The sequence below is a fragment of the Humulus lupulus genome, chromosome 2 (genome assembly GCF_963169125.1).
Source record: "Humulus lupulus chromosome 2, drHumLupu1.1, whole genome shotgun sequence".
NCBI lineage: Eukaryota > Viridiplantae > Streptophyta > Magnoliopsida > Rosales > Cannabaceae > Humulus > Humulus lupulus.
Window position 1 is genome coordinate 67,312,344 of NC_084794.1, and position 24,484 is coordinate 67,336,827.

Here is a 24,484-nt window from a genome sequence, read left to right on the forward strand (position 1 = left end):
GAATGAATATTAGGATGACTTAAGCTCAAATGATCGAGGCTACGGGGCAAACTCAATCCAAAGGACGAGGCTAGTCTCGGAGCGTGTATTCCATGGAAAGGAAGGAAGGTGGATTTATTTTTTAAGATCCCGATATTTCAGGGAAAAAAGTTGGCGGTTACTCAAAAAATGATATTTTTGGGAAATGTGCAATTTAAAAACCCTAATTTTGTACCCAATATCTTGGTGAACAAGATATGTCATCCGAAATTCAAAAACTCAGTAAAAGAACCGTATTTGGGTCTTTTACACAGAATCTGGGGTTGGAACCCATGATATTAGAACTTAAGACTAATATTTATCAGCTAAAACACTCTAGTGTGCAAAACTAGTGAGTGAACCAACAGTGCAACAATATAAACGTGCATGAAAACAATGTATATACACGGGCATACAAAGCTATGAACAGAGACTTACACAATGAAGTCGGCGAAAACAGAGAGATTGATGATCGAATAAGCGGTTGCAAAAACGATCTCACGGAGTCGAAGAGGCCAACGTTGCTTTGTCTTCTCGGCTTGGAGAACATGCAGGAGCTGGGCAAAGAAATTTATGGTTTTTTTCTTCTTTTCTCTCTCTGAAAGCTTGAACGTGAATGTAAAGTGGGGAAGACGAATGTGGATATATTTATAGACTCCTGGGAATGTTAAAAGCTGAACTAATCTGGGCCATTGGCCAGATTTCATATTTGATCCGACGGTTAGGGACTAATGAAATGATAGTACCATAAAGTTGGCAGGCGAACATACGTGGGCAGGGTTCCAAGGAACTCAAGTACTTTGATTGATTAATGCCCGGCTGATGCATGTCCACACTGGAGTGTATTTGATGGTACAGTTTCCAAGAGGAGCAATTCAAAAGTTTCCTTCTCATAGGATTCAAACTGATACTTTTGAAGGGGGAAAATGTTACACCCAGATTTCGAGACAAGAGGTTATGACCCCGAAAACAGGGCTCGTCAGGTGTGAGCTCAAAATGTATGAAAACATCATATGGTCCATTCGTAAAATCTCTGAAGTAAAACAACGACCTCAAAGATGTGTAACCTCGGGATATTTTCTGAGTTCGAAATGGCACGACACTGGGATATATCTTTTACCGATTGTCTTCAGATAAGACGGTCCGAACTTGGGAAGTGCAAGCTCGGGTGTGACAGCTTCAATGGTACCTACCTATCCCGAGCATGGCCTGAAGTTGGGTGGCAAGTTCGTAATAGTTCCATAATTCTTGACAATCACAATACTGATTGCTGATCTCGAAGACTTGATGAGTCACCTGGGATAGCCCATTACGTGTGAACATATTTATTGTTGTGTGTTATCTCCAAAAATTGGAGATCGATGACGTGGCAATAGAGGTGACAAGTGGCAGTGCATGGTCAGTAAAAGACACATTAATAGTCAATAAATATATTGGCTCCTCAGAGTTGTGATAAAGTGACTTGGCTTAGGAGTAGCTCATAAGCCATGTTAGACAAGAGAGACATGGCATGCTAGACCAGAGTGCCATGTTAGACCAGAGACATGGCATGCTAGACCAGAGTGCCATGTTAGACGAGAGACATGGCATGCTAGACCAAAGTGCCATGTTAGACCAGAGGAATGCGTGTCCTACCAGCCAAGTGCGTAACTGGTCAGTAGAGGTATGGCCGACCAGAAGGTGATATTCATCAACCAGGTAGAACAGACTACGTCAATATTCCCAGAAACGGCTTCAACAAGTATCGGTCTTGGCATACGCGGGAATCTCTCATTCTTCCCATGAATTGGGGGTTCTGTTAAATTTTGAATATTTTTGTAATTTAAATATAATAAGAATAATAAAATATCCCGATTCTAGGGGATATCAGATGTATGATCCTAAGCCTATAAATACATGGCTTATGAGATCAGAAAGGGACTTTTGGGGAAATTTTGGGTCTGAGTTTTCTAGAGAGAGAAAGTGCTTGTATCTGAAAGAATTCTTGTATTCTTATAATCTGTATTGAAGAAACTCAGTTGGCTCAGTTCATCTGATCTTGAGTACAGATCTATAATCACAACTCTAAGTGGATTAGGCTATTACCAACATATTGGGGCTGAACCACTATAAAAATTGCGTGTGTTATTTACTTTCTTTTCAAAATCTTCTGTGTCGTTTTATTTCTCTTGAAGGTTTTATCATTTTTGACGTTCTCACGTCGTTGGCAAAAAACGCGGTCAACATTGTGAAATCCCAATATTTAAGGGATACCATTTAGTCTGTTATCTGTTTCCAATTTTTATGAGACGTTTTCATGTATATAGGAGATATTTCATTTAATGTCATTATTTGAATTTATGTACAAAATATCTTCCCGAAATATGTGGGAATGAACTATGTAACCTTCCCTATAAATAGATGAGGAATGACCATTTGTAAAGGATCGATTTATGATTTCTGGAGAGAAAGTTCTGGGTAATTCATCTCTGAAGAATTTCAAGAAAATTCTAAGTCTTAATAACATAGACTTGTGGACTAGGCAGAATTAACTGCTGAACCACGTAAAAATCTTCTTGTTTCTCTTCATCATCCATTCGCTTCATAGTTTACATTGTTTAATTGCTCTACGATTTAAGTTGACGAAAAACGGCGTCAACAGATAAAACTTAACAGAAGTCTCACTTTACAACATCGTGAATAGTTTAGAGGTATTTTTTATTGCTCATAAAAATCAGGGGGCACAATAATATATTGGTCATAGCTCGGGGGACAAAAGTCCTAAATAACCTTTATTTTATTTTTGAAAGACTAAGTAATCATATTTATCACAACCAAATAGACAAACTTAAAAATATATATATATTTTCCAATCAGTCATTTAAATATATATATATATATTAGTAATTTAACTAAACAATACAACAAAAAGAAGTATAAATATCAAACTCTTTATTATTTCTTTATATAAAAAGTATGTAGATAATTAATTTTTTTTTTATTTTAACTGTCTTTTTGTTAATTTTAACAGAATATTCTAAATATTTAATGGAATATACTTTTAAAATTAATTAAAAATAGACATTTATTAATTATATCAATATAAATTAAAATATATAGAAAGGGCTAAGTGCTGGTTTTTCCCTCTCCCATGGCGAAGAAGAAGAAACCACTACGAAAGCCAGTTTCTCCCGTAGGAGACCAAGAGCAACAGTTAAATCTGGAAGAGAATCTGATTATCGATGGCCTGGACAACACTCATATGGAGTTGTACAAGGAAGCTGCTGGAACAGGGGCAGATGAAATCGAAACTAAAGAGTTAAGGGTTCGTCATTGTGTTGAGAACGCAGGGATGGGCGATTTTGAGCCTAAAGAAGTCCAGATCGAGGATTTAGATCAGGATGAGTCGAATTCAAAACTAATGTCATGGGCAGACAAGGTGGAACGAATGACTATCAGGCATCAGCTCAGAAGCAGTGGCAGAAATTTCAGGCTGGTAATCTCTCATTTTCAGATCAGAAGCTTGAATTCACTGAACCTATTTTCAGAGAAGGACGGAAGTTTGCTCAAATCGATGCCGAGGAGGTTCAAATGCAATCCGCAAACTGGAGTTCGGCAGTCATATGCATGGTATTGGGTGCCAACCCACCTATGGCTGTGTTTGAAGGTTTCATCAAGAGGGTTTGGGGTCACCTAGGGATAGCTCAGATAGCTAGAATGACGATGGGTTTAACAATGGTAAAATTCAATGATGATGCTACAAGAGATCATGTCCTTGAACATGGACTGATCCATTTTGATAGGAAGCCGGTCATAGTTCGGCCATGGACAACGGATTTGAGTGCAGTTCATCTGGTTCGCACTGTCCCTCTTTGGATTCGCCTTCAAGATTTAGGGCTTCAATATTGGGGTAGCAAATGCCTCAGTGCTTTAGTTAGCACCATAGGTAGGCCAATCATGGTAGAAAAATTCACTAGGGAACGGTCTCGTGTGCAATTTGCTCGAGTTTTGGTTGAGATGGAAATCACAGATAATCCTCCGAAGAGTATTCAGTTCATTAATGAACATGGTCAGATCATGGAGCAAGGAATTGAGTATGAATGGCTACCGATAAAGTGTAAAACCTGTGCTGGCTTTGGGCACTCAATGGTAGAATGTAGGAAGGAGAGGAAAGTTCAGTGGGTCAGGAAAGTAACAGAGACTCAAACAGAGGAGGAGCAAGTACCTGGGGTACAGCAGGATGGCCAGCTGAAAGAAGATGGGGATCAGGCTTATTCAGGGAAAAGCAAAGAGATGGTGGAACCAGAGGGGCCTTCTCTCTCAGGTGAGGAATCTATGGTTGACAATAATGTTACATGTTCGGTCTCTAATCCATGGAGAACCCAAAAAAGAGTTGCTACATATGCTAAGGAGGGACAAAGATTAGATACTCATGCTCATAATGCAGGTCGTAAAACTAAAGCTCTAAACAAGTTTGAAATTCTACAAGAAACAGTGGTGACCAACAAGGAAGGAAGTTTGAATCCTAGTTCCTCCTATGGATAGCTACAACATCTTAAGTTGGAATATCAGGGGGCTAAATAAAGTTAATAAACAGAGCCCAGTTAGTGCTTTATGTAATAAATACAAAGTGGGAATATGTGGTCTTTTGGAGACTAAATTGAAGGGTAGTAATGTTAGTAAATTCATGGAAAACCAGTTTCCAAACTAGGACTATCATACTAGTTCCATCATTGAAGGGCGTATCTTAGTAATGTGGAGAAGATTGTTTGTTAAAACCATTATTTTAGAGGAATCCTCTCAAGCTATTCATTGTCAGGTGAAAATGTTGGGTTTGCAGCAGGAATTTGGGGTTACATTTGTTTATGGTCTTAATTCGATTGAGGGCAGGAGATGTCTTTGGGAAGGACTTCAGAGACCTTTTCATATGCCTAAAGCCTGGATCTATCTTGGTGATTTTAATGCCCCTCTTTCAGGCACTGACAGAGTTGGAGGTAAGGTAGTTTCAGACTCAGAGTTACATGACTCGTTAAAGTGGTTGGCAGGTGCCAGATAGAGTCTCTTCAGGGTATTGGCTCCTATTACACGTGGTCTAATAACCAAGAGGGTGCTACCAGGATTTATTCTAAAATTGACCATGTTTTGAGCAATGAAAAGTGGCTAGATTTGTTCTCTAAATCTACAACAGTCTATAGATGGGAAGGCATATCTGACCACTGTTCTTGTCTGGTTAGTGTCCAAAACTCTGAGTAGTTGGGAACCAAACTTTTTCGCTATTATAACTACTGGGCTGAGCATAAGGATTTCAAGGATTTGGTGGTTAATAGCTGGAGAGGCCCTATTACTGCTTATGGTATGAATGCTATTTTTTTAAAGCTGTTGAGGCTTAAGCATTGTCTGAAAATTTTTAATATGGACCGTATTGGAGATCTTCAAGCTAATTATTATAAGGCCAAGGATGCTTATCAAAATGCTTAGCTGCAAGCTCAAGCTCACCCCCTTGATTCATTTTATCAAAAGGTTGAGAGGACTGCTGCAGGGGAGTATTCAGTTCAGGAGAAATTATATCAGAGTTTTTTAACTCAAAGGAGTAAGGTAACATGGTTAAGACAAGGAGATCTGAACACTTCCTTTTTTCATGCGTTTCTTAAGAAGCATAAGGCTGAAAATGGGATAGTTTCTTTCATGACAGAGGAAGGGCAGTTAGTTGATAACTATACAGAAGTGGTATCTCATTTCTTGGGTCATTTTAAAGCTTGTCTTGGCAGTTCTAGCTCAGCTTCAGGCAGGGTTAATTTGCAGCACATTGAATTAGGTCTGAAGCTCTCAGTTGAGCAGCAAACCTTGCTTTTGAGACCTTTTTCTAAGAAGGAAATTTGGGAGGCGTTATTTAGTATTCCTAATACTAAATCCCCAGGTCCAGATGGGTATGGCTCTGGATTCTTTAAAGCTGTTTGGAGCCAGATTGGAGATGAAATTTGCTCGGCCATCTCTTACTGTTTTGAATCAGGCAAATTTCCTTCTAAGCTTCATGAAACAACCATTTCTTTGATCCCTAAGATTGCTAATCCTTCTCGGGCTGTCGATTATAGGCCAATAGCGTGCTGTTCCACTTTGTATAAATGCATGGCTAAGCTAATTTGTAAAAGGTTGGCTGCTGTCCTCCCTGTAATTGTTCACCCCAATCAAGGAGCTTTCATTCAAGGTCGATCTATTGCTCACAACATCATGATCTGTCAAGATCTTATAAAAAATTATGGGAGAGTTTCCACTTCTTCGAGGTGCGCTATTAAGATAGACTTGAGCAAAGCTTACGATACCGTAGACTGGCTATTTCTTGAAGGTTTGCTGAAAGCTTTAAAGTTTCCCATGAAGTTTATAGGCTGGGTTATGTCTTGTGTTAGGAGTACCACCTATCTTCTAGTGATGAATGGCCGAGTTCAAGGCAAGTTTAAAGGGGGGAAGGGGCTGAGACAAGGTGATCCTATGTCACCTCTTTTATTTGTTCTCATCATGGATTATTTGACTAGAAGTCTTCAATATCCAGCGCTTAATTCACCTTTTCGTTTTCATCCGATGTGCAAGAGTTTAAAGCTCATAAATTTGTGTTTAGCGGATGACTTGCTTATTTTTTGCAAGGGAACTCTTCCAGCTGTTAGGAGTGTTAAGATGGTACTTGATGAGTTTGCCATTGCTTCTGGTTTGAGCATTAACTCTGGTAAATCTCAGATCTTTTTTGGAGGAGTCTCTTTGGTTGATAGAAATAGAATATCTCATGAAATTAACCTTGCAGTGGGTTCATTTCCCCTAAGATACCTAGGGGTTCCTATGAGGCCTACTAAATGGAAACATACTCATTGTGAGGTGTTCATTCAGAAATTTAGGTTGAAGATTCAGAATTGGGCTAGTAGACACCTTTCTTTTGCTGGCCGGATTCAACTTATTAACTCTGTTCTTCTTGGGCTTCGCAACTATTGGATGTCTATCTTTGTTTTGCCCCAAAGTGTAGTCAAGGAAGTTGAAAGACTTTGTAGAGGGTTCCTTTGGGGAATTTCTGGGCAGAGGAGTAAATTGCATCTCCCTTCTTGGCAAAAAGTTTGCCTTCCCAAATCTTATGGTGGATTGGGGTTTCGAGATGGTTCTTTGTGGAACCGGTCTGTGCTGGCCAAGTATGTTTGGGCCTTATCTTTCAAGCCTGACTTATTGTGGGTTAAGTGGATTAATTCCATTTATCTGAAAGATAATAGCTTTTGGAACTATGAGTTAAAGGGGGACTGTAGCTGGTATTGGAGGAAGTTGTGTCATCTGAAAAAGTATTTAAGTTATGCTGCCATTTCAGCTGCTGGTATGCAGAGAAAATTCCTGTCTTCGAAGCTGTATAATAGCCTCCTGACTCAGCAAAAGGATGAGTATTTTCGGACAGTTTGGAGCAGATTAATTCTCCCTAAACACAGGTTTATGCTATGGCAAGTGATTCACTCTCAGTTACTGACAAGGGATAACCTGAACAGGCTGCATATCCCTTTGATCTCTCTGATGTGTCCGATCTGTGATGGCTTCCAGGAGAATCATGCTCACCTGTTTTTCGAGTGTCATCTTTCTTCTCGGCTGGTTCATTTGATGTTTAACTGGTTAGGTTTTGCAGCGTGGCCTTTGGATTTTAAGGGCTGGCTGGTTTGGCTCACTAGAACTAGGAGAGGTACTAAGGCTAATATAGTAACCATGGTGTTTGCAGCAACCATTTATAGCATTTGGACAAACAGAAATAGATGTTATTTTGAAGGATACTCCTCCTCTGTTTAGAATCTGGTTCAGGATATAAAATTCACTATTAAACATAGGCTTTACTTAGTTTCTAATAGATTTAATTCAGCTCAAGATCAAATGTATATTCATAATCTTCTTTGTAATTAGTGACTGGTTCGGCCAGCTTTAGGCAGTTGCAGTCTCTATAGCTGTGGTTAGTTTGTAACTGATTAGTTCATTTGTTCAATGAAGCTTTTATATTCTTCTTGATAAAAAAAAAATATATATATATAAATTAAAATATTATAAATATTATTATTATAATAATATTTAATGTAAGACTACATATTTAATAATTATATTAATATAAATTCAATTTCAAATTCAAATTCAAATTTAAATGTTATAAAATATCATTATTATAATTATATATAATACAAGATATTTAATAATTATACTAATGTAAATTCAAATGTTATAAAATATTATTATGATAATAATATACAATCCTAATTTTTTCCTATTTATATTAATATGAATTCAAATATTATAAACTAATAATAATATTATTATTATAATTTTTAATTCTTATATTAATATAAATTTAAATATTATAAAATATTATATACATGTGTCATATATATATATTAAATTATGTATATATAATACATAATCTTAATTTTTATTAAAAAAATAATAATTTATATTTAAAAAGAAAACATGTTTTTTTATTTGATCTAAGTCATGTAAATATATATTCATATTGAATAACAATAAATATTATATATAAGTTTATTCAATATGAATATATATAAGTGTCGTGTGTATATAATTAGTACGACTGTGTAACTACATAAGAAATTAAAATAATATTTATCTTCTTTCAAGAATAAACAAGCTTATTCTCCGACCATTAAAGTGTAATTTGAATAATAACATGAATGTTTTGTACTTTAAATATGGCAGTTTGTGATCTAAAATGTTATCATATTATATATATATTTTAAATAATCATAAACAATATTTTGGTTTAATTTTTCTTTTAATATGTTTATGTTATTCTTTTATATATAATATTGTTTATTTATTTGAAATTTATATGAAAATCATACAAATTTAATAAAATATAATTAATAAATTATTTAAATAAAACTAAGCAAACGTGTATTGCACGTTGCTTGTATCTAGTATGTATAAGTTTGTGTAGGCGTGAGAGAATAGTAAGGCCAGTACCTTTTAAAAAATAATAGAAATTTGTGAGATAATACATATATTAAAATATAAATCTCATTACATAAATATATAAGTATTATGTGAGAGTATATATACTTAGTGCTGATACAACAATTTTGCCTTTCTATAATTGGAGGTATGAGTCGACAATAACTGGTTTTCCGATCCTGTTCCGATGATGAAGATCACCTTTGCAGTCGTTGATCCGTCGGGGGTACTTGCAAGAAAGACACTCCGATGCCTAAGTCAGAATTTTTTCCGATCCCATTGTTTGAATAAGAATCTAATATTTATAGGATAAAAATGTGAAATGGTTAGTTGGTTCAACTGAACCCTTGATTGGCGGGGGAAAAATAACTGAATTTCCCCCCAGATGTGATGATTTTAAATTAAATACGCGGAGGTCAGAGGCGTAGACCGCCTCTGACCTGTAGCTTCTGTCTTCAGGGCTTCTGCAGATCAAAACGATCCGTTTTGATCATACTGCAAATGAGGAAAGGACTTTGGGCCGAATATCTTGGGCCCAACAGATGCCCCTCGGCCCAAGCTTCGAACGGATGAGGTACGCTTATTCACTCGAACCTTGGGCCGACTCTTCAATGCCAAGGATTTCGCCTAAAGCCGTCATTCCCCGTAGATCGAGGCAGTCCACAGGTACACGATCGCATAATCCCCTGACATTCCCCACTTGAAATTTAATGCAAACACGGTTACCGAGTGAAGCACTTGATTAAGGAATTTCATTTCCCATTTAACTGGTTTAATTCAAATAAATCATATTTCAACTTTCTCAAACTTTATTCTAGCTTTTCAGGGAAGAACTCGGAGGAAAGAAACCCTAAAGTTGATCACCCTTCTGTTCTTACAGCAAACATCTTAATCTTCTCAATCATGTCTCCACATTCATCTCCAGAACCTATGGATCGCAATGGATACAAGATTGCGTACGAACGCATACGCAAGTCGTTCAACATTCTAGATAATGTCACGGTCCGGATGCTCTCGGACGCTGAACTACGGGAATGGCGATTCAAGGATGTAGTCAAGCCCAGTGAGATTGTTATGAGTCTGAGACACATTGTGTGGCTTTGTTTGCAAATAATTGCAAACTCTGGAGCTCACATTTCTCAATTTCTTCCGAACGCTATCCAATCCATAGTTGGCGCTCAGATGATAGGAACTCTTAGGGATGTCGACATTCAATTGGATGACATCTACGCATGCTTCACTAAGTCGACTAACAAGGCGATAGAGGGTAAACCCTGGAAAACTTTCTTTCTCCCAAAAAGGATCGAACGATCTTTACTGATTTTGACAGCTCCCACTGAAATTGGGATAAATACTTCTTCGCCATTGGAGGAGCGTGGTATCCTAAATTTCTGCCTCAAGAAATTTTTCCTTCGGCCAGGATGTTCATAAAAGGTGAGCCATGTTTTTATCTTGTTCTTTTCTGCTTTTCATGTGGCTAAATCATGTCTGGATGATTTTCCGCCAATCTGACTCTGCGTGTCACTGTTTTATTTCTCCGTATCAGATTTCTCGTGGCCTCAGGTTAGCATGAGTCCTGAGCGACAAAGCTTGCTGACAAAGAAGGGGCTTCTGCACGAGTCCAAGGAAAATGCCATTAGCATCAGAGGTGTGATGAACCCCTACTGTATACAAATCATGACCCAGCTTTGCTTCATGGATCAAACCGATCTTGGGGCCATGCGTGTCAGGTCGTAGAAGGGCGACATGTCCTTACGCAAAATTACAGCTACATGCGCGAAGCAACTGGAAGCATTTTTGAAGAAGTCTCCTTCTGCTTCTTCAACTCTGTCGCTATCGAAGACCGAGTATGAAAGGGTGTGCTCTGACACCTTTGCCGCGTGTGCCAAACTCCAAGGGATCCCTGAAAATAAAAAGAGAGAAGGCTCTGGCTCAACTCCAGCTGCAGAATCATTTCCTGATAAGTCTTCTTTGGCATGCAGGTCTTCTCGTATACATGGGCAATCCTCTACGCCTTCTGATGCTTTTCAGATCCAACCTCTCCAATAGGTGCCTCTGCCAAAGGATGCCTTAGGGAAGAGGAAGGCGTGAGAGGAGTCCTCTGATGAAGACTAGGATGATGGGAAGGTTATTTCGTCCAAGCTTCATATCCCAAGGGGACCTGCTTCTCCTCTAGCGATCCCCAAGCTTACTCCAGGGAAGTTACCAACCAGGCAGGCTCTGTCGTCGTGCAAGAAGCCTCGAGGGTCTGCCCCCGTTGGCTCTTTACCTACACCATCTTCTTCTTCGCCTGTAGTTGGATCCTCCTTGGAGGCAGGTCCACAAGGAGCCGCGCATGCTGCGGCTATATCTTCTACATTGGCCAACCCGTCAGGGGCGACGACTGTAGATGGTATGCAAGGTGATCCACCAGTCGAGGCGAAGTCTCCTAGCACCTGCGTAAAGTCGTCAGAGGAATTACCCTCTGCCTCTGCTTTGGCTAGGGGCTCTGATGTTGGCCATAAGCATGGATCAGAGGGGAGGCGCCCTACTTCTGCCTCCCGTAAGAACCGACTTTTGGAGGATGCTTTCGAAGGTGGTTTTGAATCCATGAACAATCCTTCTCAGCCAGTTGATGCAGGCCTGACTGTCACTTCTGAGACTCTCTCCATATGTCAAAAATCGGGGACTACCGAAGTCACAGGTGATCACACTTTAAGTGTTGGTGTTTACGCAACATCAACTGCGGCTTCTGAATCCCACCCAGGAGAGGTCATCATTGTGTCCCCGAAGGGTACAAGTAATTTTGAGTCTCCTAGTGCTTTCCTGGAGCAATTAACGTCCTCTGCAGTGCAGACGCTAGTGTATCTGCCGAGTGACTTGGGCGAAGACGTTGGAGATGGGTTACTTGTATGCCCTACCATGCCATATTTATCTGGAGTGGGAATAATCGCGTTAACATCTGACAATGTTATGGTGTCAACGCTAGCAGAAGGTGGGGAGCCGGTTGCCCCCGTTGCTTCTGTTGCTGCGTTAGCAGCGAGAGAAGCAAACGACAGAGTGGGGGATGTGCCCGAATATAGACCTTCTGTGTCTACAGAGGTGATGGAGGAGATGCTGCGCATAAGTATACCTCATCTTCCTGCAAAAGCTATTGGGTCACGGAGTGGGGAAGGGGACTTGCTGCAACAAGTGTCGGACCATATATGGATGATAAGTTTGTTGAAAACTAGCATGGTTTGTAGTTATGGAATAGAGTGAGTATCGTGTGATACGTATCTTATGTGATTGGTGATAAGTGTAATTAATGTTTTGCAGAGTTACGTATGTGCTTCTGCTGCGAGATGGGAGTATGCAGCGGCTGTGCAAAACAGCTCGAAGTTGGCGGACCAGGCGGTCAAGCTAGAAGAGGAGAGGGCAGGGAGAAAGATGGCTAAAGTAAACCAAAATGTGCTTGTGGAGGCCATCAAGAAGTTAGAAACGCATCTGGCAGAGGCGAAAGAGAAGGTGGCCACCACAGAGGAGAAGCTAGTAGGTACTGTTGGACTCGAGGTGGAACGAGACAAACTGAAAGCTGACTTGTTGGTGATGACCAATAAATGGATGGAGAATAGCCAAGTTTGCATTCATCACGAAGCCCAGATGGAGAAGCTCGACAGCATGATAAATGACCTACAGGAGGATGTAGTGTCGTTGCAGATAGATAAAGAGATTTTGGAGAAAGAAAAGAAAGAGCTTCAACGGAAGTCGGAGATGCTGGAAATGGGCGTTGCAGATGCCCAGAAGCAGAAGCTGGAGGTGGAACTCTAGTTAGAGAAGAGGTTGAAGGAAAAAGAGGAGGTTGTCACAAAAACTGAGAGACAATTGAAGGAAATGGCTGAGGTATATGTTCTTTCTGTATTCATTGGTGTATTGGCAAGATGGTGGATTAATATGTTGCATGTGTTGATGATATGATGGGTTTATTTTGCAGAAGGTAGAAGAGGCGGCAGTGGAAGCCATGAGGTAGCGCATCCGAGATCGTGAGATCACCGAACAGAAGTTTGTGAGGATGGCTGAGGTGGACACTGCGAAATACCTGGATCTGGCACTGCATAATAAGAAGCAGACCCCAGAGGAGAAATGAGCTAAACTGGAGATGTACTGTAAAAGCATCGACGTGAAAGTGGGAGATTACAACATTGATAAGTATCTGAATGAACTCGGGGATCTGCAGATCATCTACCCAGCACATCATCTTGAGAAACTGAAGCTAAAAGACGATGCTTTGGGGTCGATTTACAATGCTAGTGGGGAAGCAGTGGAAGAAGGTGATGTGGCTGAGACTTCTGAATAGATGGTGACAGAACTTGCTCCAGTTGCAGAGGTCAGACCAGCTGGTGAAAGAGGTGCCATAGAATGAACGACACACTCTCTCTCTCTCTCTTTGTTTTTGTTTTTTTATTGATGCTTGTATATGCATTCTTTGGTCTTTTTGGTCGTTAATGTTTGGACAATTATAGATGTAATTGTACAAATTATCAATACAACTTGTGTTTTGTTCACGTTGGTTGTCTGGTGTGTTAGTGGATGTGTTCTTCTTTGTACTGTACTTAATTAAAGATATTGCAGCAGGTGAGAGTCAGATGGTGTATTCGGATAAAAGGCTTCATAGATCCTTTAGGCCATTGCGTGTGAGATACAGTAAAAGCCTGTACAGATGGTGGGAAAGAATGCCCAGTTAAGTGTTGTGTGAGCGATTTAGCTTAGTGTTGTGGTGATTGGTTGGTGCTGATGATATTGCTGTTGCAGGTGAACATCGTGAGTGGATGAAGGTGCCTTTTTTTAGGTGGATTTTTGATAACCCACAGTGGTTATACTCAACTTGGGCATTGGAAGAATTAATAAGAAGTGGTATTCCGTATTACATATCGTGTGAGCGCTATGGATTAGGCCATCCGAAGCTAGAGAGTGCAGTGGAAGAGTACATGTGTCGTATTGAATGGGATTAGATATTACCAAGAGAACACTTGTATATAGTAGATAAAGCAATATGTTGTATATAACTGGAATCGTTATGAATGTAACATAATTTATAAATAACAACTTCTGATTAATTGCTAGTTTTGATTATCTGTGGGCTTCTGATTGCATGATCTACAAATTGTACCTCATTTTCGTGCATTTATCATTAAGATAGTCGAGTGCATAGGTATGCCCGTGCTTAACATCTGTCGAACAGGATTGCAGTACTAAGAGTTTTGTACTTTGTAAAGCCCACCTTATTGTTTCACGTTAAACTTACTTGTGTTTAGAGAGACGTGTTGGTATCTCATTGGAACAGAATCGGCCCTTCAGGTCTATGAAAAAGCATGGTTGATGCTTTACCATTTTCCAGAGGGGGCAATGCGGTTTAGCTCAGATGCAGAAGACAACATGCGAGGCTGGGTGTCGAGGCAGAGCTGAGAAAGGTAGAACCATGAAGCAGACGTCTTTCCCGTGCACCCATTTCGAGGAGTATGTGTGAAGGCTTGCTAGGGTAGGCTCTTACTTCGATAGAGGCACCCGTTGTACGGGATATGGGTGCAACTGCGGGAAAAGTTCCTCCTAGCCTTGGATTGCCAAACCAGTAAGTGTATACTGGTGTGGCAGCCAATGGTTCTGTTGCAGTAGTCAGGGTAAAGTAAACTATAGGGGGGAGCTTCTCTTATCAAGGTAAGAGGACAGGGTAGTTGATGTAGTGTACCCTGGGTGGACAGCCAAATCTGCATAGTCAGGCTAGATTAGCTGTGAAATGGCTGGCCTTAGCTCCCCGTAAGTTTAGTCAAGTCAGATTAGAATGCTTTCAGGCATAATATTGAGTGTAATGGCAGAGGCAACAGGACTGTGTCTGCAGATTGCGTGTAGTGGCCTTGCTGCCACAACCCACTGAGGTTCAGCCCTGTGCCGGTCGGGTTTGTGTGTGAAGCGAGATGTTGTATCTTACCATGCACTATTTTTCGTTTGCTGGTAAACATTCTCTTTGTTCTAAAGAAACCCTTAGGTGTGGAAAATGGCTGTATTGGGATCAAAGATTTATGTTGTATTGTGGTACGATGTTTAAACGGATGGTAAATTGATAACCACAAATGTTTAGATAGCCACTTATTTATAGTTAGAGTGATAGGTAGTTTTAAGTGCACGTGAATAATGTTGCTTCTCATATGGGTAGGTAAAGATATATATAATATATGTTTGCTAGAATCTTTTGGTGTGGAGCGAGTGAACTGACAGTTGTCACATGATTGTCATCGTTATGTTGTTATAGTAATGAATCCTTACGCAAAATCGTGTCAGAAAAAACAGAGCTTGTAAAATATACTCAAAACAATGTGAAAAAGAAAGTTGTTGCATTACTTTTGAATTATACAGTACAACTATTAACAATAATATTGTTTCAAAGACATTGAATTCCAAGTACGAGGTACAATTTTTCCACCACGTATATTTTTAAGAGTATAAGACCCTCTGCGCAATACTTTCATGACTTCTAAAGGCCTTTCCCAGTTTGGTTCTAGCTTCTTTTTGTTTCCAGAGACCTTGCGCAGAACCCAGTCGCCCTTCTGAAATGTACGTGAGTGGACTATTTTGTTGTAGTAGCGTTCTGCAGCCTTTTGATAATTTTCTCGTCTTAATTGTACTATTGTTCGCACCTCTTCCAGAAGGTCAAGGTTGTGCGTCAATTTAATGTTGTTTGTGGTATGATCAGAAGCGATCTCTGTTCGAAGTGTAGGTAGACCCACATCTGTCAAGATGATAGCTTCTGTTCCATATACCATGGCGTAGGGAGATTCGCTTGTAGAGGACCTTTTTGTTGTCCTATAGGCCCATAACACCTTCGGTAGTTCTTCTGCCCATGCTCCTTTTTTATCTTCCAAGTTTTTCTTGATGTTGGCAAAAATGACTTTGTTGGAAGCTTCTGCTTGGCCATTGCCTTGTGGGTAGGTGACAGAGGCAAAACCCAGTTTTATCTTGTATGTGTCGCACAACTCCTGTACTTTGGAATTTTGGAACGGGGTTCCGTTGTCAACGACTATATCCCATGGTATCCCAAACTGACAGATGATTTGCTTCCATAGGAAGTTTGTGGTGTCTGTTTTGCTGACCGTGATGTATGCTTCTGCCACAACCCACTTAGTGAAGTAATCGGTGGCTACCAGAGCATATCGTTTTCCTCCAGCAGCTTTAGGCAGTTCACCTATCACGTCCATACCCCACTTTGCAAAAGGCCAAGGTGCAATGATTGAGTGTAAAGTTTGAGCGGGTTGATGGATGGTGGGTGCAAATCGCTGGCATTTGTCACATTTTTTGGCATAGTCACGTGCTTCTATCATCATGTATGGCCAGTAGTACCCTGCTGTAAGTGCTTTGTGTGCCAAACTTCGACCCCCAGTGTGATTTCCACATGCTCCCTCGTGTATCTCTTCTAACAATTTTTTAACTTCTGATGGATGCAAACACCGAAGATAGGGGCCATCGAAGGATTTACGGTATAGCATTCCACGAATTATGGAATAGCGTTGTGCTCGAAGGTGTAGAAGCTTTGCGTCTTTCGGATGAACGGGCAGTTCAGACGTAGACAAATATCGAATAATTGGATCCATCCAGCACTCAAGCTTTGATGAGGTTGAGAAAACTTCCAGAACTTTGGGTGATTGGCTTATGGATATGGTGGATCACCGCGTGCATTCCCCTGCAAAGGCTAATTTGGCGAGGGCATCGGCCTTCTGATTTTGTTCCCTCGCTACTTGTACGAGTTCAAACTGGTGGAAATGTGACCATAAGTATGTTACTTTTTGTAATAGGCTAGCCAGATGGGGTGCCTTGGTATCGAAATTCCCGGCCACTTGTTCTATCATGAGCTTTGAGTCTCCTATGACGTTCAAACGTCTAATGCCTATGTCTCGTGCTAGCTCTAAGCCATAAATTAGAGCCTCATACCCAACTTCGTTATTTGATGCGAATTGTTCTAAATGAATGGCTTCCTCAATTTTTAGCCCAGAGGGTGCTTCTAATATGACGCCAATACCAACTCCTTGGGAATTGGATGCCCCGTTCGTATGCATTGTTCATACCCACTCAGCTTCTGATTCCAACAGTTCAGGCAAGGTATTTGGGGTAAAGGATTGTATTTCGACCAGGAAGTCAGCAAGTACTTGACCTTTTTTTTGCTTTTCGTGGCAAGAACCGTATATCATACGTCTCGATTTCAATTCCTCACTTGGATAATCTACCAGAGAGATCGGGTTTATTCAACACTTGCTTCAGTGGATAATCCGTACACACAATGATGGTGTGGCTTTCAAAATATTGTCGTAGCTTTTTATTCACTGTGATGAGTGCGAGTGCCAATTTTTCCATCATGTTGTAGCAGGTTTCAGCGTCTAGTAGCATCTTGCTATAGTTGAACACTGGCCTCTGTCGACTAGCGTCTTCTTGAAAGAGCACATAACTCATGGCAAAGTGTGAGACAGATAGGTACAAGAACAGATCTTCGTTGGCAACGGGAGAACTCAGTATAGGAGGAGAGCTCAGATAAGCTTTCAACTCTTCTAGCGCTTTGTTTTGTTTTGTTCCCCAGGTGGTGTTGGTGGATTTCTTTATGCATTGTAGGAAGGGCTGGCAACGATCAGACATGCGTGATATGAACCGGCTTAATGCTACAATTTTTCCTGTCAGAGCCTGGATGTCCCGGATGGTTCTAGGTTCTTTGACCTCTAAGAGTGATGCAATCTGGTTTGGGTTGGCCTTGATGCCTCTCTGACTGACCACATATCCTAAGAACTGTCCAAAAGACACCCCAAAGGCACACTTAGAAGGGTTCAGTTTCATTTTAAAGTGTCGAGGATGTTGAAGCATTCAGTTAAATCATCCACATGTGAAGAGCTTTGTTGAGATTTGATGACCATGTCATCAATGTATACCTCCATGTTTCTCCCAAGCAATGAGGAAAATAGCTTGTGCATCAGCCTCTAGTACGTTGCTCCTGCATTCTTTAGCCTGAAGGGCATAACTTTGTAACAATACAAACCACCTTTTGCTATGAAAGCTGTATGGATTCGATCTTTTGATTTCATTGGGATCTGATTGTATCCGGAGTAGGCATCGAGGAAGCTCATTCTTTCAAAACCTGCTGTGGCATCTATCATCTGATCAATCTTTGGTAGAAGGTAGCTATCCTTAGGACATGCTTTATTTAGGTTGGCGTAGTCTATGCACACTCTCTTTTTCCCATTTTTCTTAGGGACCACCACGGGGTTGGCTAGCCAACTGGGATACAGGCATTCATTGATTGCTCCTGTGCTCAGAAGCCGTTGTACCTCTTCTTGGATGACCTGGTTGACTTCAGGAGCGAACCTCCTCTGCCTCTGCTTGACGGAAGCTATTTGATATATTGAGGTCGTGACTCATGACGGAGGAGTCTATTCCGGGTATGTCGTGTGGAGACCAGGCGAAGGTTCCAACTCTGGTTTTGAGAAAGTGGACTAGGGTCTGTTTTTCTTTTTCAGGAAGTTTGGTACTTACCAGCACTATTTTAGATGGGTCAACGTCATCTAGGAAAATTTCCTGTAGGTCATCGAGGGTGGTCTGGGGTTTTTCTTGATCTTCCTCTAGATCGATGCCTTTGAGGCCTGCTGGTAGGTCGTGCTGTGATTGCTACTTGTCAGGATTGTCATCAGGGGGAAGGTGCCAAAATTGTTTATTTCTTTCAGGGTAAGGAAGCACTTCTTGGCCTGCTTCTGACATCCCTTTATGTCGATGGTATAGCGTCCGTTGGGTGAGTGGCACTGCATCACCTGATGCAAAGTTGAGACTACTCCTTGCATTCTATGGATCCAACTTCTTCCCATGATGGCGTTGTAGCTTGTGATGGAGTCTACGATGAGGAAGTCCACAGGCAAGGTACGTTCTGCGGCTACCACAGTTAATCGAACAACACCCTTCGGGTATACCCTCTGGCTGTTAAATCCCAAAATGGGTGTAGTGGAGGTCCGGATCTAATTTTCTTCTAGCCCCATCTTCTGGAAGGCTTCCCAGAAAATTATGTCAACCCCACTGCCCCCATCGACTAAAAATCTTCCCAGCTGACAATGGTTGACCTGTAGCGAGATTACGAGAGGATCTTCATGGGGCAGGTGCACTCCCTGCAAGTCGTCTTCGGTGAAGGTGATAGCAGAGGCTGGATAACATCTATCCTCCGAAGTGACAAGATTGATTGTGTGGCCTAGTGATCTGTATCGCTTCACCAGTTCCTCCATCCTCTTGTGAATTTTGATTGCATGCTCTTGTTCCTCAGTGAGCTCCACAATCCCGTGTATCATGGGGACTTGCTGTAACGCCCCAACTCTAGGGACCGCTACAGTGCACATTGCAAACAGTGCTAAACCCGCTAATCGAGTCATTTGGACAAAATAGTGTAACTAAGTATGATTAGCAGTTTAGAGATTAAAAATTTCGGTTAAGATATAACGTTTCATTAGAACGTTTACTGTATACATTGGGATCCCAAAAATATAATTTAAAGGTCTATTACAAGAAAATATTTACAACAGGCCGTTCTAAGCGGCAAAACTGGGTTTAACCCTAGTTCCTCTTTCAAACCTCTCCCAAGTATTGGTCGAGCAACTACATATGTACACGTCATCACCTAAGCCCTTCAACTCAAGGATGGTCCAGCTTCCTTTTGCCTTTACCTGCACCACAAAGCACCTGTGAGCCGAAGCCTAGCAAGAAAACTCATATGCTCATAAACAGTCATATCATGATATCAAATCATATCTGGCATGCCTAGCAAACATAGCTTTATTCAAGCATGCCAATGAATTCAAACAATGTTGGGGTATCCAGGATAAGAAATCCTGCTCTTCTGATTGGAGGACTATCAAGTCAATCCTAATCAGATGAGTGTTTTAACACTTGAGGTTCTGGTAAACCATACTGAGTGACCAGCAACCAAGTCCCTACGGGGCTCAGCACCCAAAGCCATGCATATGATGATCAAAATGATCATACAGAGCTTATAGCTCTAATCCGATGAGTGAATATCACTTTGAGGCTCTGTTAAACCATAATGAGTGACTGACAAGCACGTCACTGTGGGGCCAGTGCCCATAGCCATGTAACAAAACCGTTACCTAGGCTTTCTTGCAATGGCTCTTATCAAATGGGTGACTGATGGGTAAGTCACACGGGCTTGACCCATAGCCATGTGACATAACAGTCATGGGGCTCACTGGCCCTGGCTCTAAATGACTAGCCTTTGGCTAGACAAGCGCTTTTTAATATTCATCGAACTTGAGGTCGGTCCGGCATTAATGCTCATTTGAGTCATTCAATGCAGATGTCGATTAGATCTAATCTTTGTTGGCTTGCGCGGAACACACTAAGGTCGTCCTGACTTATGAGTCAGCACTGTGTGACCAGTGCCCAGTACCACTGCCGAACCTAACTAATAAGTCACAGCTTCATAGTTGATACTAACACCTTTGCCAATACTGACTAATGAGTCAGTACCATGCACAAGTAAGCTGTTACAACCAGATTTCGAGCCATAAGAATTGTGATCTTGAAAGCTGGATTCGTAATGAATGGACTCGTAATTTCTAGAACGTGTCCATTCCCAGGCACCGAGCCTGCGAAGCAGAGACGACTTCGAAGATGGTAGCCTCGAGATCCTCACAAGCTCGAAGGACAAACATCGAAGTACGTCTGTTCTCGGGATGGCCTCGGATCAGGGACTCCGAGCCTGACACAGGTATAAGCTCGAAGTCACATGATCTCGAGAAGATGCTATAGCTCGAAAGTCAATAAGAGACCTGGGTGAATATGGGATTGGCGATATAAGATAATAACTTTGAATATCTTAGTGAATCATCAATGAGAGACGCGGTCTACATTGATTGCTATAAATCCCCTATAATCAAGGGATATTAATTGTTCAGTTGTACGCCCCCTGATCTTCAGGGGACGTTTCCTTGTATATAGGATTACAGGCTTTTAATGCCATTAAAAATTATTTGCATATAAAGAATAACTTCCCGAAATATGTGGGATAGTATTCTGAAACCTCCTCTATAAATAGAGAGGTTATGCACCATTGTAAAAGACGGAATTTTTGTGATCTTAAGAGAAAACTCTGGAGAATTCATTCTTGAAGGATTTTCAGAGATCATCTTGAGTTTAATAACAAAGACTCGTGGACTAGGCAGAGTTAACTGCTGAACCACGTAAAAATCTCATTTGTGTTATCATATTTCTTTTGGCCATAACCAATTATTGTTTTCGTGCTCATGTTTCACTGTTGACGAAAAATGGCGTCAATAGTTTGGTGCTTTCATTGAGAGCCTTAAGCATTCAGTCCCTGAACAAGCTATGGCCACTAATAATCAGAACGTTCCTGAAGAAAATTATCCGAGACGTCCTGGGAAATAGCTGATGGAAAACCCAGATGTTGAAGAGAGAAGCGGATCCTCCGATTCTCGGGGACCACCCGCTCCACCAAGAGATGAGGATATGTATTACAATCCTGAGCGATATGTTCCCATTGTGGAACTTGAGAACCGGCAGTTGAAACAGCAGATGGCAGAAGCCAACAAGCGGAATGAGGAGTTGGCAAGGATAGCCGCCGAGGCGCAGGCGGCTCAGCCCCCGTCTCCGCGCGAAAACCAAGCCCCTCCTCCGTGGGACGTGCATGTTCCTCCCCGTAGACCCCGTGGGCGTCCACGGAAGAATGCTACCACAAGAAGGCCGGAGCGACCTCCTGCACCAGCAGATCAGTCGGCCCCCTCTAGGCCCCAAAGAAGTACCCGGGCTAGGGCCCCGGTTAATCCACCTGTGGAAGTACCTGTGGGAACTGAGAATAACCAAGCCCCTGCAGAGGCTCGGACTCAAGTCCCTGGGAGCGCACCAAATGCAACCAACCCATCTAGGCCGCGAAATGGGTGGCAGCCACCATCACCCATACGGTTCCCTCCATCGCCTATAAGATATCCTTCACCTCCTCGCAGGAATGCTCAACCAGTTCGAGATCAGGACAAAAGGCGTGCGGGGAGGAGATAAGGAAACAGGGAAGCTTTCCAGGAGCGGAGAGGTGCCCTATCTGAAAGAAGTCAAACATCTCGGTCTCGCACGGCGAAAACGAGGCGGCATGGAAAAGACCCATCTCGAAATAACCATGCGACAAGTTTTACTAGTGATGACTCTGGAGATACCAGATCGGTCAGCATGCACGATCGAGGTCGAAAGAATACTGGGAGCCGCAGGAATCGCTCCGACCTACGAGAACACTTGAATCATAGTCGGGGTAATGTTAACCCGATAAACCCGGACCTGAGGGATCGCTTGAATAGGCGTAAAGACCCCCTACGGAGGCGCGAGCCTGGAATTGTGATCGAAGACAACCGATTCCAGACAGTACCCCTTGCGCACCCAGTCCAGGAAAGAATTGATCAGTTGGAAAAGGCCTTTAGGCTTTTAAAAAACGAGCAAGGTCAGGATCGATATGAAGATTCTGATGAGGATCTTGAACCGTTTGCTCCCCATATTTCTAACACTCCATTTCCCCAAGGATTTCGGATCCCTCACGTCCCAACGTTTGAGGGAAAGTCCGACCCATACAGCCATTTGAGTACGTTCAACACCATAATGAGAGCAAGCAACGTGGGTTACGAGCTCAGATGCATGTTATTTCCAACATCATTGACAGGACCAACCAAAAGCTGGTTCGAAAAATATAAAAGACACTCAATAAATTCTTGGGAGCAGCTGTTTAAAGACTTCAAGAAGCAGTTCAGAGCCATGATGGGGGTTAGACCTGAGGCGTCAACCCTGACTAATGTTCGATAGTAGCCAGGAGAAACATTGAAAAGTTATCTTACAAGGTTCAACTTGGAAGTTGCCCGAGCTCGAAACGTGGATGACAGCGGTCACCTAATGGCTGTCCAAGCTAGAGTTATGCCAGGGAGTGCTCTCTGAGACGACATGCAGAGGAAACCTATGAGGTCCCTAACCGAGTTTAACAAACGGGCACAGAGGTTTGTCAATGTAGAGGAAGCGAGGTCGACACTTAATGTGACTTCCCAGCCCGCAACTACAATGATAAACGTAAACTCTGCCTCAACCTCGGCGGACCCACCAGCTTCAAAGCCTGCCGCGGAAAACCCGTCCAAGAGAAAAAAGAACGAAGGGAGTAACCCCAAGGCCGAAGGAGGAAAGAAAAAGAAGGGGGAAAGATATTTCTCCGTGTACAGAGTGTACACGGAGCTCAACGAGTCTCGGGAAAACATATACCTGGCTAATGAAAACTAGGTCCCTTTTAGGCGTCCAGACCCAATGAGAAATTAGAAGTCCAAGAGGGACTCCAGCAAATATTGCCGATTTCACAGAGACATCGGGCATACTACCGATGAGTGTCGACAGCTGAAAGACGAGATCGAAGGATTGATCTCGAGGGGTTACTTCTGACAATATGTCAAGAACCAAAGTGCTAATCAAGCGACCGCGAGCCAAAGAACAGCCGCACCGTAGCCTACACAGAACAACAATTCCCGAGCCAGGGAAGAGGATAGGCCCCCACCGATAGATGGAGAAGATGTGATAACTATCTCGGGAGGGCCTCATCCCGCGGGCATGGGCAGAAATGCCCAAAAGAGATACGTTAATGAGCTGAAGACTGGGGATGGGTCTCCATATGAACCCGAACCTAGAGCTCCAAAAAGTCAAAGGGTTGAATCTCAACCAATAACATTCACTGAGGAAGGCGCGTCCCATGTTCAGTTTCCTCACCATGATCCGCTGGTCATCACTCTCTAGCTGGCAAACAAAAGGGTCCACCGAGTTCTCATAGACAATGGGAGCTTAGTTAACATTCTCTATAAAGCAACCCTTGAAAAGATGGGACTCTCCATTTGCGACCAGAAAGCTTGTGCGACTACGCTATATGGCTTTTCAGGAGAAGGAACCGCCTGCATGGGGTCCATCGAACTCCCTGTGACCTTGGGAGACTACTCAGTCTCAACAACCAAGATGATGGAGTTCGTGGTAGTAGACCTGCCTTCGGCCTACAACGTGCTGCTTAGAAGACTCGCCCTAGTTGGGCTGGGGGCAGTCTTGTTGATAACTCTAAGATTTAGAGTTATTTTCATATCTTTAAACTTAATTTTCAAACCAAACAAAAGAGTAATGTGTTTGTATTTCGTGTAATTGTGTATAATTTAGTGTGTCTGTGTAGCTAGGGACCTTGTGTTTGCATTGTCATATTTTTGAGTGATTTATGTAGTTTAGTGTATGTGTTAAACAGGAAAGGAAGCTGGAATAGGTGATCGGGAACTTTGGATCAAGAAGGGGAACAAATCTGGAAATAGCATGTTGCTGTTCTATCAATGCTGTAGCAACCACAACGTATCAATCGGCAGGGACCAGTGAAGAAACGTGACAAATTCCAGCTGGACTTAATGAAGAATAAGTGACGCCTAGGTGGCGAGAATGTTGTACAATGAGTCAGCTGGATGGTGTGGCAAAGGAC